At 39.9% G+C, this 16,381-nt stretch overlaps 1 protein-coding gene across 1 annotated transcript in view; it reads right to left on the reverse strand.

Moving 5' to 3' along the window:
• The window catches only part of LOC139821083 (uncharacterized), a 39,075-nt gene extending 26,347 nt beyond the window's left edge, over positions 1-12,728 (reverse strand). The window contains exon 1 of the mRNA XM_071791831.1: positions 12,434-12,728. The gene's annotated coding sequence lies outside the window, so the exon portion shown is untranslated. The remainder of the gene's footprint in view (positions 1-12,433) is intronic.
• Positions 12,729-16,381: the final 3,653 nt, after the last annotated feature.

Genomic DNA, 16,381 nt, shown 5'->3' on the forward strand with positions numbered 1-16,381 from the left:
TCCCAACCGAGATAAACCAGTTTGTCCGGCTATTTTATTGAGATGATAATTATGTCAAAAACTATAGTAACTTTAAAATTAAAAGTTAATATCTTTTTCAAAACATTGCATATGTACTTTTGTTTTAAATAATTTCTTTATACAAATTTTATTTATATTTTTCCGATTTTTTGGGGGGTATATAATTTTAATACGTATCAGCCTGAAGACAAAAGCCTCATTATAATAAGGCAAAAGTAATTATACAGTTATTATATCTACATTTTATTTTAAATATTATCATTTCTATTTTAAGCTGTGTATCATATGCGGCAGTTATATTAGTTTCTTCGCTACAAATTAATCTTCATTAGAGAGAGAGATGAAACAGGTTTTAATTTAATGAATCACTAAAAGCTATAGCCCTTGGGACCGTTCCGAGAAAGATCTCCGCTTCTCGCCACGTCGCAGATCAGGTAGAGAACAGCGGGTTGTTACAGGAAACGTCTTTTCTATATAATCTTAGCCTGACCTTTTCCTCTAAAAACACATGTTACGCAAATGTAACCGAATGCTGGTGACATAGATAACAAACATGTTTCTTGATAAAGTTTTAATATAATCTATCTATTTACAATCAGCATGCAATTTCGTGCCGCGCTTCTTGAATGAATCTCCGACTTATCTCTGGAAATTCCCCAAAATCTTTCGAGTCATCCTTTTCGGGAAAGAAAGAGAACTGCGTCGTTTAATGATAATCAAATTATTAATGATAATGATATTCTATATTCAAAGTAGCTTTCGTATCAACTTGCAAATGTAACTACATCTATAAATATTATATAAATAATTCTAAATATTGACTTATTTTGCAGAAATCGTGATTGCGATATAATTAATTAAGCGGCAAAAATAAGTGGGACAACAAAGGGTTATTATTATTATTATTAATATAATCGCACGTAATAAAAATTCATTTAATATCTGATTTTAAATCTGTAAATATTCTATAAATAATACTAAATACTGGCTCATTATGCAGAAATTTAATATCTGATTTGCCATGTAGGATTTTCCATTGGTAGCAATAAGTGCATTGCGCGCCTGTCGCCGGAGGACGTGGGAAAAATTCGCCGCGCGTTTTTCTTCCCAGATGTTTACGCATGCGGAATGCGTTTCAAGGTATTACACTTCGGAATCGCAAACGTAGAAAACCGTGCCGGTTTTATTTCGCTCCGAACTGTGTGATTTCGACGACCTTCGATATTTCGCGGCAACGATTTGGTTACCGGGATCGGAAGTAATTAGCATAACACGCCGAGAGAACCATTGTTTGTCGTTCAATGGGATCACGTGTTGCGGCGAACGTTCGCCGCGGCCGTACGATAAACGCGTGTTAACGTCACACGGAGGAATTAGCTCGTGTTAATAATGGCTACCGCGTGGATTACGAAACGCGGCCGGTTTGCGAAACTTGGCCGGCTAAGGTGAAACTAACGCGGCTTATTACAGCGGGCTTATTGGATTTAGCATCATTAATTTCGCAAATTGATAATCTGCCATCTCACCCGCGACTTAATTAACACGGTTGCCCAAATCGACGGGTGGAGGCAGTTTCCCGTCATTCGGTCGCTCGTGTCTGCAATTAATGAATCAGAATGCCTAATGGCAAGCGAACTGTAGAAATATAACGATAGAGATAAATAACTCCACAAGATTTTGCCGTGGAAACCTATCTGTAGCTATTTGTCTTGCGTTATCAGCAAGCATGCATTGGATTGATTAGATTGTTGCATATGGAATGTTGGTTTTAACATTTACATCAAAAGGTTCCATTTAATACCCAAAGAAACAAGATGTATATATAATACAGTAATATTCTTTACGTTTTTCAGATGTATATGTATATTTCCACAATCTCCCGAATGCAGAAACTCCCAAAACGAAAGAAACTAAAAATAAAAAACATATTCTCGTTCTCAGCATACTTTCTGCTGAGAATGTGATATTTTTTTACAATTATACCAGTTTCGTCAGCTGTAGTACTTTGGATTTTTTAAAAATAATATTTATATTTCATATTGCGTAAACATACTTGTTACGACAGAGACGTGGCTACTTTTCCTCGTTTGCCATCTAATTCTACAAAAAATATATTCTTGCAAGGACATGCGAACAATCAGTAAGAATATCTAGTCTTTGAAATAAGTAACACATTAAATCGTCATCACGATAAAAATCAATTGTTAATTGTACTGACAATTACAATTAATAAATAATTAAATAATTAGTTTTAATTGTAATGACAATTAACAATTGATTAATTGTAATCATGTAAAACAAATACATATTCACAACTAACTAATTTAATTGTCAATTGCGATTAACAGTTAAAATTTCAATTTTCAATTGTTTTAATACGATTTAATTGTGCCCAACACTGATCGGGAGACCGGATTGCCTGGCCAGTGGAACGGAACTGTAACGCCAGCTGCATTGGCTCGGGCTCCGGTATAGTGTTACTAGAACCATTGGATCGGACATTGGCAGCGAGTGAAAGTGTCGCCAGCATATCTGACCGTACCCGTATGTTCATTGTGCACATATGCGATCTCGGGGATCGCTACTTAGAAATCGCCAGCCGCCGAACCGATTCTGACCATACCGGGCGATCGGCGTGCCGTATTCACGTTCCTGTTTCCGCGATCCAGCGGTATTCCGCCTCCGCAGCAGTAATCGAACCGCAACGACTGCAGGTTCTTCGATATAAACTTGGCAGCGAAATCCTAACTTTCGTATAAATTAGAGAACTATTTAGCAGAGGCCGCAGTTTTACTACAAATATCGACACTGAACTGCATTTTTTCAGTTTTCCAGACAACGTGTAGAATATATATTTTTTTTATATTCGAGAGTCTTTATTTTTCATAGACAAAAAATATATATGCATGTGTTATAGGAAAATGCTTGCGAAGGACGCGATACGTCACGGAGGACGCTGCTCGATTACAGATTACAGGATTTAAATAAGTAGGTGTGTCGGGAAACAGTGCAGTTTCCGTCAACAAACGGTACAAAATCGACTCAATGGGCATATATGCGGGTAATTACCGTTATATGACGTAACGCACGAAGACAATGCGTGTAGCACAGCACGGTATTGTCTTTTAGTCATTTCTTTAGGGATTCTTGTCTGAAGCTGAAACCTTTCCTTTCAACTTTGCGAGTGATTTAATACAATAAAAACTATGTAGATAGGCTAAAATGAAACTTGAATTAAAAAAGATTGATTCAAATGACACGTGAAGCAATTTGCACTACGAATTTAATCGTCCTTTGATATTACACCAAAGAAACTCATGATACTCTGTTATACTGTGGTCTCGTCGTAACCGCAAACGTTACCACTGCGTGGCCTTAGAATAAAACGCAAACGAAATAGGTACATTTTAACTTGTAATTGACATACAGCAATTTAAGAGATCATTAATGACTTTATATTATTTTTAACAATAAATGGTTACTAGTATTTTAAATAAAGTATAATTTTTTAAAATAAATAAGGTTTTCTCGAAAATCAGAAAACTGTGATTTTAAATAACTGCGACTTTACATTATGTCGATTATTAAAGAAAATAATAATATTTTATTTAAAAATGAATAGGATACAATAATGTTGGGAATAAATTTCTTCTTCTTCTTCTTCTAATTAAATTATTATATGAACCAGTATTTAAGACACGCTTATAATTTATTTTTCTCCATTTTTTCAGAGTTTTATCATTTTATATTAGAACATTCGTAAATCTCGTATTTATGAACTCGATTACCATTTCCCACAAGAATCTTCCAACGACGATGTGTGCGCGCAAGCACGCATTAGTTATGATATTAATAAACTCTTGACGTTTAATTAAATACAGTCCGTTCCTGTAGAAGCAGTTTGCAAACCGGATTCGAATAAAATCAAAAAATAATATCCTTGCTACTTGAACGTGAATTCGTGTATATAAATTTTCGTGAAAAATATCGCGTTCGATGCTACGACGACTAATCGAGCCAATCAACCGACACGAAAGAGTGAAACTTTGATATGGATTTATATGTTTATGTGTTTACTGCACGCAGATACTTATAGATGCACAAATTAAGTCTCTCAAATTTTATTGTAACATAAATTTTATTACGTTTGCAACATTTTATTGCAACTGAAACAAGTTTAAAGATATCAATTTGTAAAATATGTGTTAAATTATATATATAGTCTGACTTAAAACTAAAATAGTTTTATTCTATCAATTTTAACACAAAATTTCAACTTTTTCTATATATACCTAATGCAAAATTACTTTTTTCATATCTTTAAATAAATAAATAATCGTTATTAATTATGATGCAATATTGAAAAAATATATTCCTCTCTACTTATCAATGAAGAAAATTTTTTCGACGATTTGGCGAACGAGTTTTTGGAGTTTTAAGTGCCTACATATATATTTCGCGTATCGAATTTATCGTAAAAATATATATAGATGCGCTACAGATGTAATAAAAACCATTAAAGTTCTACTTTTTCAACTGTCTGATAAAATAATATTACAGCGTGGATATTAATGTATGTGATTTTGTGGCGAGTATTCATATACGACGGTTAAAAAAACAGTCAAGGAAATAACAAAGCAAAAAAGCAAAATGTTGATTCGAAGACTTCCCAGATAGAAAGAGTCGCGCGCGGTTATTTCTTCGCAGGGCTGTCAGAGGAATGACTTATAGACTTATACCTATCCAGGGAAAGCTCAACTCGGCCTTAAAGGAATCTCGACGAGGCAGCGTCAAGGACGACTTCATTCGCACAACCACACGGCGATGCCTTCATCGCGGAAAGGTTAGCCTAATTAATGTGGTCGACCAGTCGGTTGGACGATCCACCAGACGAAAAACAGGAATTTAAATATCCAGTTAGAAATATTTATCTGGCAGGAGACACAAAGTCACATGATTGCGTAGTTCTCTTGAATATTTTAAAGATTACGCGAATTTCGTCGAAGAAACGATCCATAAATTCTGATCAAGATATGTCGGAATTCGGAATAATCTTTTATAATGCATTAATTAACAATATAATAATATAATTGTATTTTATATTTACATATAAATATTGTATAGTATAATTACATATCTAAAGTATAATAAATAGTATATTTTGCAATTTCTATAATATAATTGTGTGCTTGAAGCATATCATGGATATGCCATAATAATATAACTTCGTGTAAAGAAATTAAAGGTAATTTTTAAGTTCTTTTAACAAGTCTCGTTGAATTCATTTAGGATTACTTCCATTGCATTCTTCCCAATATACAAACTTGCAATCTCGAAATAGCCATTATGCAAAGTACATTTATTCTTGACACAATAGATGATGCACAAGTCTCACCATACTTCCAAGGAGCAATTATTTCAGTTGACGATGCGCTGACGTTAATTCGCGATCGATGACATCTTAATTAATTCGCTAGTCGATGTGTGTGTGTGTGTGGGGGGGAGGGAGTTTACGCGAAGAAAGAGAGATATGACAGCAGAAAATTGTGCGGTTACTAATGAACGATCGAATGATCGAGCGATCGGTCAGTCGGTTAGAGGTGCGTTCGGAGAAAGCTGGGTGAATCGTCCTTAGGACGTTCTGTGCAACATCATCAAGGCCGTTTCCCTCGACTGCCGGCGACGACGATTCCGCCGTGAAACCGTTAACCCAATTATTTATTGAACGGCCGATCGAGCGAATCGCATTCCTCAGACGCGACAGTACAGCGGCGCAGGAGGGAAATAACAGGAAACGTAGCGACCAGCGCATCGGGATCGATCAAAATGATTGCGAACCGTGTAATCGGCCGATGTCAGTATAGTATTTTTTTTCCCTCTCATTCGCTACCGTTCACGCGGTCGTTTGACTCATGAAACGCGTCGTTCGTTTTCTAATGTCCGCCGATTACCACGTCTGTCTGTATTAATTTAAATAATTTCTTAAGTGAATTGTGCGTTAGAGATACGTCCGACGTGCTTTCCAATTGCGCGAGATACGCTTTTCAACCTCACGAGTCTCTGATAAAGTAACCATTCGTTATGCTTAATGGTGGCTTAATAATATCAAGCGGGAGGTTCTTTTATTTCTCTCTTTTTTTTGTGAACATTTTCTCGCGTAGAAAGAAAGAGAGGAAAATGATCGTCCGCGCGATATCGAGGGTCCAATTTTGCGCATTTATTCGAAACGGTACTTCTCTTTCAAGGACGCGCACCTCGTGTCTTTCGCGAATTGCCTAACCCAGTTACGGCCATCACGCGAACGTGTTCAGCTGCATGCACGTTGCATATCTCCCCGGGTGGGAACAGGGTCGCGCGCGAGAGGACAAGGGGGATGAGATTAGATCCTCGAATACATTCCGCCGGTTCGGCGCGACCGTAATCGGCGACCTGACGTAACAGGTCTCTAACTGTCCCCGGCGCCATTTTGAGAACGGTGAACGGAGAACGACGGCCGTTGTAACGCCGGCTGTATAACGCGATAAGCCAGCCGAAGTTACGTTTCGAGCTACTGGCGCAAGTGGCTTTTGCAATTTGAGCCGAAACAGCTGATGGGCGAAGTCGATAGCGCTACCTGCAACTTTCTATTGATTAACTCGGCATTGACTCTTCAGACCTAAATACTCGCTTTTCCTCGGTGTTAGATTGCACGTTGAAGGCGCCTTTTAAAAGCTCCGCGATTTTAAGTGCATAATCTCGACAACGATTTATTGGAACTTATGTTTAATAATAAGGAAATGAAAGAAGTAAATTCACAAACTTTATTTTGTGTTACAATTAGTGATTTATTTTCGCTCTTTTACTCTTATATAAATCGGTTCATTAAAATGTAGAATAACAACGATTTGATAAAAATATAATAAAATTGCTGTTGTATTTGTTCATATATAAACATGAATCCTTATTTTTGCTTACAAGAAAATTCTTTTAATGAGATATATGTATGTCGACGTTTTCCCCGCTCAGTTTACCACGGTTTTCAACTAAAATTTCACGTTTCATAAATTTAACGTTAGCGACGACTTTTTTTTTATGGGGACGTTCTCTTCTTGCCATTTACAGCCGCACTGCCTTTATTTTGTCAAAACACTGGAACGGACAAAAGCAAAGTCAGCGAAGCGGCGCACGAATAAAATCGTCGGCGCGATTAGAATTATCCGTGCGAATGGCGCTCGTGACAAACTATCCATTACTATACTAACCGGTATATACGTGAGGACGTCTATCGAGGAGTCGTAGACCCCCGTTGAAAGTCTAACGTGATAGAAACTCAAATGAAAGCTGCCCGACGAAGGAAGCGAGCGGGAAGGCGATCAAGAAGTCGCGCGCCTCGATGTATATATATACTCGATCGCGATTGACTTTTATAACTGTTCGATGCGGCGCGAGTTTTTTTCTCCGCCACGCAGAAACTCCCCGTCACGAAGATCGATCGTCGATTCGATCGGCGATCGCCCACATTCTCGCCAGTGAGAGAGACTAGTGCAATCGCGTGCACGCGAGACTCTTCTGGTGAAAGAATCGTCGATTTTCACTGCGTGCCATTCAAACGGGTAACTCGAGACAGAAAAGGAAGACAAGCAATCGACGGGTAATCGGCGTTTTAATTTTGTCCGATTTCCATTGATTTGCAATTGTCGTTCATCTCGGCCGTTCGAATATTAGAAATCGACGGTGCACAGCTGCTCGGTCGACTATCTCGGTTCGCGAAAGCGTAGATAAGTCACCACTTCGCCAAAAAATACATACGTATGTTCATACGCGAGCACGCATGTCTGTGGCAACTGATTAAATTAATTTCACCCGGTCGTACCGAGGCGCGGGTACGATCGGTCGAAGCGCCAATGAAGGGTGACCCATATATCCTAACATCGTTCCGCAACGTGCTGACAGAGAGCCGCGGTAAGAAAAAGTCCAGTTATCTCGGTACCGATATGTTAATTCAAAAGTAATAAGACATTTAGCGAGGCCTCCTTCTCCCGATCCGATCCGGTCTTGCGAGCCGGACGAACGATGACTCGGTCAGGTGAAGGCAGACGAATTTTAAATGGTGAAAGTCCAGCCGGAGAGCGATCGCGACCGAAAAAAATTCGCGTTGTCCCATCCCGCGGCGGCATTTTTGCGCGGCAACGTGAGAGAATTACTCGGGAACGAGGATTGTGTTTTGCCGACGGTCGCAATCCGGCGATAATTTGTCGAAATTTACGGCTTCGCAATATATCCCGCCTAAGATCTTCGCGCGATGATGCATTCGACGTGATATTTCACGACGTGTCGTGAGAGATATTGCGTTCCGCGTCCAATTTCCGAGATCTTTTGCAATAATCGATGATTCCCGGTAAACGTAAGTAAAATATTTCTATTTTTAACTTGTAAAATTGAATTGATTATATATTAATCCATTATAATACTATTGAATAATACTATTGAATTAGTGCAAAAGATCCGTTATAAAACAAAGCTAAACAAAATTTCAACGGAATCGAATAAAATTGCCGTCGCGAACTTCAATATATTCTTTTTTATTTACAAAAAAAATTTTTAATTCCTTTTTTCTAAAAAAAAACTTCGATTTTCTAACTTTATCTGATACAAAGTCTGAAGAACCGGCAAATCTTCTGCATCAAGCTAATAATAAACGTAGTCTTTTAACAGGCAATGTATTAGCAATGATAAATTGATCAGGTAAAATCTACGTCGCGCTATTGAATATACTCTTCCGATTTCTTCGCCGGTTGGACGTTTTCAAGCAATATGCAAAATAATGGTATGTAATTAGACGGAAACGAAGCTGCGCTGGCGCCATACGCCGTGTATCAAACACTTGCTCGCCGCGGTTCAGAAGCCGCGGAACGGAGTCCGCGAGACATTCGCAATTCACGGGACGGTCCTCGCGCACATGCACGTGCAGCTACAGGTGCAGTCTCGTGACGTCAGTGTTCATTGTTCGCCGTTCTGCGAGCGCGGCCCGCGGATCCTACGTGCGGTGCAATGACTGCACGCCGCTTTTACGAGCCTTTCTTCGCCGAGCCGAGGTGTTCTTTTTCGGACGAACGAACGGTCTTGCTCCTCTCTGCCTCTCTGGTGCCTGGAGCGACGTTGCAGAAATGCACGGAACATGCAACGACGCGACGGTTAAGACAAATGCATAGGTCGAATGCGGCGGTGCCATTATGCCCCCCTTAAGTATCTCAGGAACGACAAGGGTCTCGAAATTTATTATTGTACGCCATATGAGCAATCTTGCAAAATTCCGTTGAGCGTTTAATTTTTAACGCTATATATATATTTCTATTGGCGTTTACAAAATTCTGATACTAATTAAATTCGATATCTAGCACGACCTTGCTAGGAAACATTTAATTACCGCGCGAGATCTTGTTTCCTCGGGAGAGTCGAAGCCGGCGCTCGGCGGTTCGGTCTCGCGTAAACAAGTATATGCATTATTGCATTCAATATCGCGATATCGTAACGGGAAACATTCACTGCTTTCAACCGCAAGGAAAGCCCGCGGTCCGTATGAACCGAGGTGTAAAACTTTTACCGCGGCGCGCGAGCTCTGCAACCGTAACGCGTTTCAGGAGAAAGAAATTCGTCAGTGCGCTCGTCGGAGGCCCGGCGGCCAGCATCCACGGAGTTCCGGGACACGGCTCCTGGGATGCATTGTAGTGTGTGCGCGCGCGTTTGCAGCCGGTTCGACTACATTTCGTGACGGTGCTGGGTGCACACCCTCTCGCATCGCGCATACACAACGCGAGCACACACACGTACACACACAACGGCATAATAAACACGTTCCACACGCATGCACACAATACAGAGACGTTCGAGAGGTCCCCGAATCTCTCTCGAGTGGGCCCGACACGAGGGGCCCGCAACCAGGCAGAGTCCATATGCAAAACACATGCGGAAAGCGATTGGCTCGCCGGCGCGGCGGAGACTCGTGTAACGAGCTGCGGCGGTCCATCTCCCGATACGACGCCGGGCCTCGCATTTTACTTCGTCGCATGTCGTTATCGAGCGATTAATTCGGGTTTCGCGCACACTTTGTACGCCGACATCCCCGGCGGGAGGAGGAGGATAATGGGCCGCGATATAGAAAATTGCGCGAAATGGAGATTAATCGCGCGCCCGTAGTTTCGCACAATCTTCGTTCAGTCCGTTGAGCATGACGCTTGTTTTCTGCGTCCTGTTTACGCGGATCGAAGACGAGGAAAGAGGAGAAGAAAGGAGGGAGAGAGATCACGAACTCGCGGCGCTAGATTACCCTCGGTGACATCACATCGTGATGAAAATAAAATATCACCGCTGATTAGGATTCTTAAAGACATAATTTTTAAATATCACATTTCAAAATCGTGTTAATACCTTAAACATGTTTTAAACAATATTAAAAGCAAGGCAAAGAAATATACGTTTTAAATATTTATATCTGTCTTTCTCTGTTATTTTTAAAATTTTATTAAACTATTAACAATAGTTACGTTTAAAAAACTCCAATTCTTTTGTTCTGCCGTTTACATGTTACGCGATCGTGACCTACAATTGTCTTAACTCGTAAATTAGTTAAATTAGCCATTACTCTCTATTACTTCTCCGGCTAACAGGTCTGTATTCCCTTCTCCCATTAACGAGACGCTGCGTGAGATTGGATTCCTACGGGAATCCTTTTGCGGTACGAAGAACCGCAGGATGTTGAAGCGTAATCGAGATTCCAGCATGGATACAACCACCCACGTACGAACGTGTTCGTTCTCGGCATTAGGCTAACGTGATTTGATCTCCGACGATGTACACGCACATACGTACGTCCATCCGTCCGTCCGTCCGTTCGTTCATTCGTCTGCTCGCCCTAACGTTCCCTTCTCGGACACGCCTGGAATCACAATTTCAAATACCCCAGCGAATAGCGTAACCTACGCGCGGAATAGCTGAGAGTCTTCTTTCGGAGTAAAATTGAAGGTGCTTTATAACGATAAATCGGCGACCGGTACATCGCGCGTAATTGATACCTGCAGCTATTAATCGATAATTTTCGTCAGGTATTTCGTACATACAACGGAATGTCGCGCCATATGGTGAGCGGTAAAATGTATACGTTAAACCTTTAAACATAATTACATATCTTTGATCACTTTAAAATAAGGCTAACTTAAAAAAACGTACCAGCTGTGTACACAATCGTGACCTATTTTCGAGAACTTGAAAGAAAAATGTGAGGATCTATTAATTCTTGTGAGCAATATGATTTTGAACGGAACGAGTATTCTTCTTTCCGGGAAGGAGACGACAATTTCATCCGGATGACGTTAAGAACAGTAAAATCACAGAAAGATTATTTATATTGCGACCGGCAGTACGTGTAGCATTAACTGACCGTTTGAGAGAACAAATTGCGACGATGTTTGTGATATCGTGCGTGTATCGTATTTCTGCCACTAGGTACGGAGAGCAGATACGGAGCGTTTATGAATCGTAGCGCCTGGCGACTGCACCGCGCATTCAAATCATCGGTCAGTGCTCCGCTTGGCTATCTACCTCCGCAGCGAGCCGGGGATCGCGTTGCACTTTCGTGCCGCGGAAATATTAACGTAAATGTTGCGGAGACTCCTGCACACGTCCTGCGCCGAGGATCGCAATTACGTGTATTATCATGTTCTTGCGATTAGCTGCAGGCGATAATCACATGGGCGTAATGTCGCCTTCGGTTAAAAATATATTTATATATAGAAATTCTTACAATCGTTCAGATAAGTACAATGTAAGATTCTGTAAATTGAGATTCCGTGAATCAAGATTCTAATCGTCATGTAAATCAATTGCTCTTGATAATTTTAATATTATTGGACTTTCGATATCTCCCGTTTTATTACATCTCGTAAAAAGTGAATGGCACCGACGGACATATGTTTAAAACAATTTAATAATGTCGTAAAGATGCTGTAACTAGGCAGGTTTGTAATACCTCGAATGGATTTGTTACGTAATGTATATATAAATTTATTCTTTATCTCGCATTTTTAAAAAGTGGAACGGTAATTCATATAATCATGCAAAGCACGTAACATTTTCATCGATACTCAAATCACACACTTTTAATGTTCTCGTCATTTTTATACCTGTTCAAGCTTGCTTGCATTATCATCGCAAATTTTAAACATTGTCATCTCAACTCTAAAAAGGACAACAAAAGTCTTTCTTTCCATTTACAAGTTGTAAAAAAAAATGAAAGATTTAGTTTTTTTCTTTAATTAAAATATTTTGAGGAATATTTGTTACATAATAATTATAGTTTTACACAAAGTGTTCCGTAGCACTTGTATTATTTTCAGAATCAAGAGAGAAAAATTCCTTTATGCAATTAGCAACTCACCCTGACCGGCGTTCCTAGATCCCCATGGCACAGTGCACACCGGTAAACACGAATAATTTCTTTCTCTTTCTCTCTTTCGTCACTGGTAACGTACCGAAATCCCAAAATCCCGCGCGCACGTTTCACTCGCGTACGAACCGCGGGAGAAAAAAAGAAAAAAGGAAAAACGGAAGACGGAGAGATACAAATGAAAAAGAGGATCGGAACAAGTACTCGCGGAGGGCGGAAATTCACGAGCCGCTGTGAGAAACGCGGACGAACTGCACGTTTCCTCGGCAACTTCCCCTACGACAGAAACGGACTTTGAGTCTCCGGAGTCGGGCCCCTCGGTCTCGGTGCAAAGGACCCACGGGTCTTTGCGCTTGCGCATCAGGGCCCCTCTACCGGTTGACAGGGCGAAAGGTGGGAGGAACGACCGGCAACCCCCTTTCCGCGGACCTGCTCCTTTTCGCGGGCTGCTTGCCGTGCACGACTGCACGTGCACGTGTGCGTGAGTATTATGTTTGCCTTTATCTGTGGGTGTTGGGTGTACCTGTTCAGGTGGCAGCACCTCGCCTGATGGGTGCACCTGATGGTAGGTCGAGGAACGAGAGAAGCAAGGTGTATTTTGGTACCTGCGGACCTGCCTATCTATCTACATGACAGCCGATACCGATACCTATTTACGATCTGTTTATCTTCTTTTTTTGCTCTGAAAGGAAAATGTCCTTTTTGGAACTAATTAAATATCTAAATAGATACTTTTGCTTTGTAAGTCGATAGACAAAAAACTGATTTTAAAGGAGTTTTAAGAGGACTTGTAAAAAGATCAAATTCTACGGTGTATGCAGACGCAGTATTAATTTAAGAATGACTGAATTCCGGACACACTTCCCCCGATTACGTCAAAGGGGAGCGATTATTATATAACTGCGTTAATTGCATGTGCGTTGCCCTCGACCGTGTGCTGTTCCTTCCGGTTGAATTTCTTGCATTCAACCAGCCGGGACAAGATCCCTAGGAATTCGCGACGTAACGCCTTATGTCTCGTCGTTGGGAATCGTTGGGGGGAAAGGGAACGTTGAGGGGTGTCGGAGGAAGGAAAGCTAGTGCTTCGGCGGACACTTGGATGCACACCGGTGAGCAACACGCCGTATGCGTTAATAATTCCCTCGTCTTCCTTTCGTTCCTACACTTCACTTTCGCGCCCGGCTGTGTTTGAAGAGGGTATGACGAAGACTCTCAAATTCTTCGAGTCTCTCTTTCTTTCTCTCTCTCTCTCTCTCTCTCTCTCTCTCTCTCTCTCTATTCTCTTTTACTGCTTCCTTCCGCTCGTACGTCACAAAGCGCCTTTTCCATCTTTTCTTTACTTTACAAGACTGCTCGGTTTCACAAAGATGAAAGCATAATTTTTTATACGAATAATGTTAATATTCGATCGACGTAAACATCAGTGACTCTCTTATATTTAAAAAAAATTGTATATTTTTTTGTAATTTATTTTACTTTAATTTACTTGACGTATATACATTTGACGTGTTTCACGCAGAACGTTAAAAAAACAAAGTAATTTTGATATGCCTATCGTCGATCTTGCATACAACAATCACATAGCGCGATAGGCAGTCGTTAGCACAGCGTGAAGTACCGAATAGAGTTTTGCTAGCACGTTGTAGAAATAGCAGAATCATTTACCGACAGATCGATGCACACGAGTGAGCACGGCGATCTGTGGAATACGAAATAGTTACGGAAACAGTAGTTAGCTCTACGTATTACATTCTCGCGCAGATGCAGCAAAACTAGTTAGAAGGATGCTTGAATTCTCGCTTGGAGGGTACTTGAATTTCTCGCAAGAAACTTCGAACATGAAGGTTCGACAAATAAAATTAAAAATTTGACAAAAATTCTGCACGTATTTGTTATGCATACGATTTTCAAAAATCGCGTGCATTTAATCTAAAATCGCGTGCAACTTTTAAAAATTGCGTGCAATTAATTAAAAAACGAATGCGATTTTTAATATTTACGTGCGGTTCTTTTAAAATCGCAATTTATTTCTTGTCAGGTAAAATGCAAATGTGTCATACTTCATGATAGACGTGGAACTTCGACTTTAGAGCCAGTTATAGAAGAAGGTCATCTAAGTTTCTAAATATCTTAAAATGATGATCGAATACGTTAATAATGTGTCCTTTCTCGGAACCGCGACACTATCTGCTATTTAATATTTGAGTTATGAATCATCGACGCACACATTCGCACGTGCGGAGTTCACGGAACGTGCCTTTTTTTCGCATTGTTATACATCCACCGACAGGAGCGAGAAAAGAGACAGTCACGCATACATTGTTAAAGAATTCGTACACGTGCGTGGGCGTGTCACGTATGCGTGAACAGCTTGGAATTCAAATCGAGCGCAGGAAAGAACTATACGTTCGTCAGGTACGACGGCGTACGGAAACCCGGCACGGTTGTTAAAGGCAATGAGAGACGTATGAAAGTGAATTTCACGAAGAAGAGAGGAAAGGATGCGCATCTCTGTACGGAATGCATTAGCTTCTAATACTTACGACGTGAATAGATCGCCACGGGAAAGAGAGAAATATTATACGCGATTATTAAGATGAGAAATATTATTATATACGTAATATTTTATACTACGTTAATACCGAATAGAAAGTTTTCTCTCTCTTTTAAAGAAATTCAAAGCTTTATGTTGTAAAAATCAAAATTTTTTGAAAACAAGATATGTGTTCTCTTGCTTTCTGTCATCTGTCAGGTAACTTCATTATTCTGTCCTCGTTAGATGACATAAATAACGTTCATAGAATTGAGGAAATTAATTGGGAATTATATTTTAAATAAAAACATTTTTATTACAGACTCATAACGTTACAATTGCTAATTAACGTGTATTTACCCTTTATTTTCTTTTATTTTTATTTATTTTTATATATAAAATTATCTTACAATGAATCATACGATATATTGTTAAAAAAAAACCCTCACATACACAGAGACATATGTATAATGCATGAGTGACAATTATTTAGTGGTAAAATAGCAATATTAATTAAAACGGTATATATACAATTTCGTTACTTGGTTCCCTCGATTCTCTTTCGTGTGAACAGTTGCAATAATGATTGGCAATAATCGCACAACGAGCTTGTTACGAAAGTCATTTGCACGTGATATCGACGACACCATTAACACCCACAACGTCCGTTACCTTTTCCGTTGGCGCTCGAACCTAGAATTATGCGATTATGCCGTTGCAAGTACAGGTTTGTGCAACGGTATAATTGCATAATTCTAGATTCAAGCTCCATCAATTGATCGGCCACGTTTTCCGATGCTGTAAAGTACGACAAGGTATTCGATATGGATGCCATTTTACTACATTTTAGAACAGTTAGTTTTATAGCAAGATGGTTACACCATACTCTTCGCTGTTAACATTAATATAGTATCATATAAAATGAAGAATCTTTATTAGCTATTACGTGATCGTGATGCGGGTCATACGGGCAGTATTTCTGCTTTAAGAAGCTAACGCCATTCAACGATCACTATAAGCCGTATTGATAAAATGTATGTGTGTCGGGAACGAAGAATAAAATCTAACAAGTGTATCGCTAGAATACGATAGTGTTATATGTGCTACTTGCAACGTGCAGACTTCGTGAATAATGGAACTCGATTTCTTCTCGAGTGTGCGTGCGCAAAACATTATTATTGCAATAGTAATAGAATCGAAGTCGAATCGAGAGCTTAACAGAATGAATACGTTGTAGTGTGAGTGCGTTAAGTAAACCGTGATAAAGCGATCGGTGATAATGCATTCTCTCGTGAATACTGCTTGAAGCGTTTTATGCATCTGAGTATGTCTCGTTCAACTCCCTGCGTTTCTTCGAGGTTGGTTGTTTCAACCCTTAATTGCTGTAACTTTTTGCATATGTAATC

This window comes from Temnothorax longispinosus, chromosome 10 (assembly GCF_030848805.1).
Source record: "Temnothorax longispinosus isolate EJ_2023e chromosome 10, Tlon_JGU_v1, whole genome shotgun sequence".
Lineage (NCBI taxonomy): Eukaryota > Metazoa > Arthropoda > Insecta > Hymenoptera > Formicidae > Temnothorax > Temnothorax longispinosus.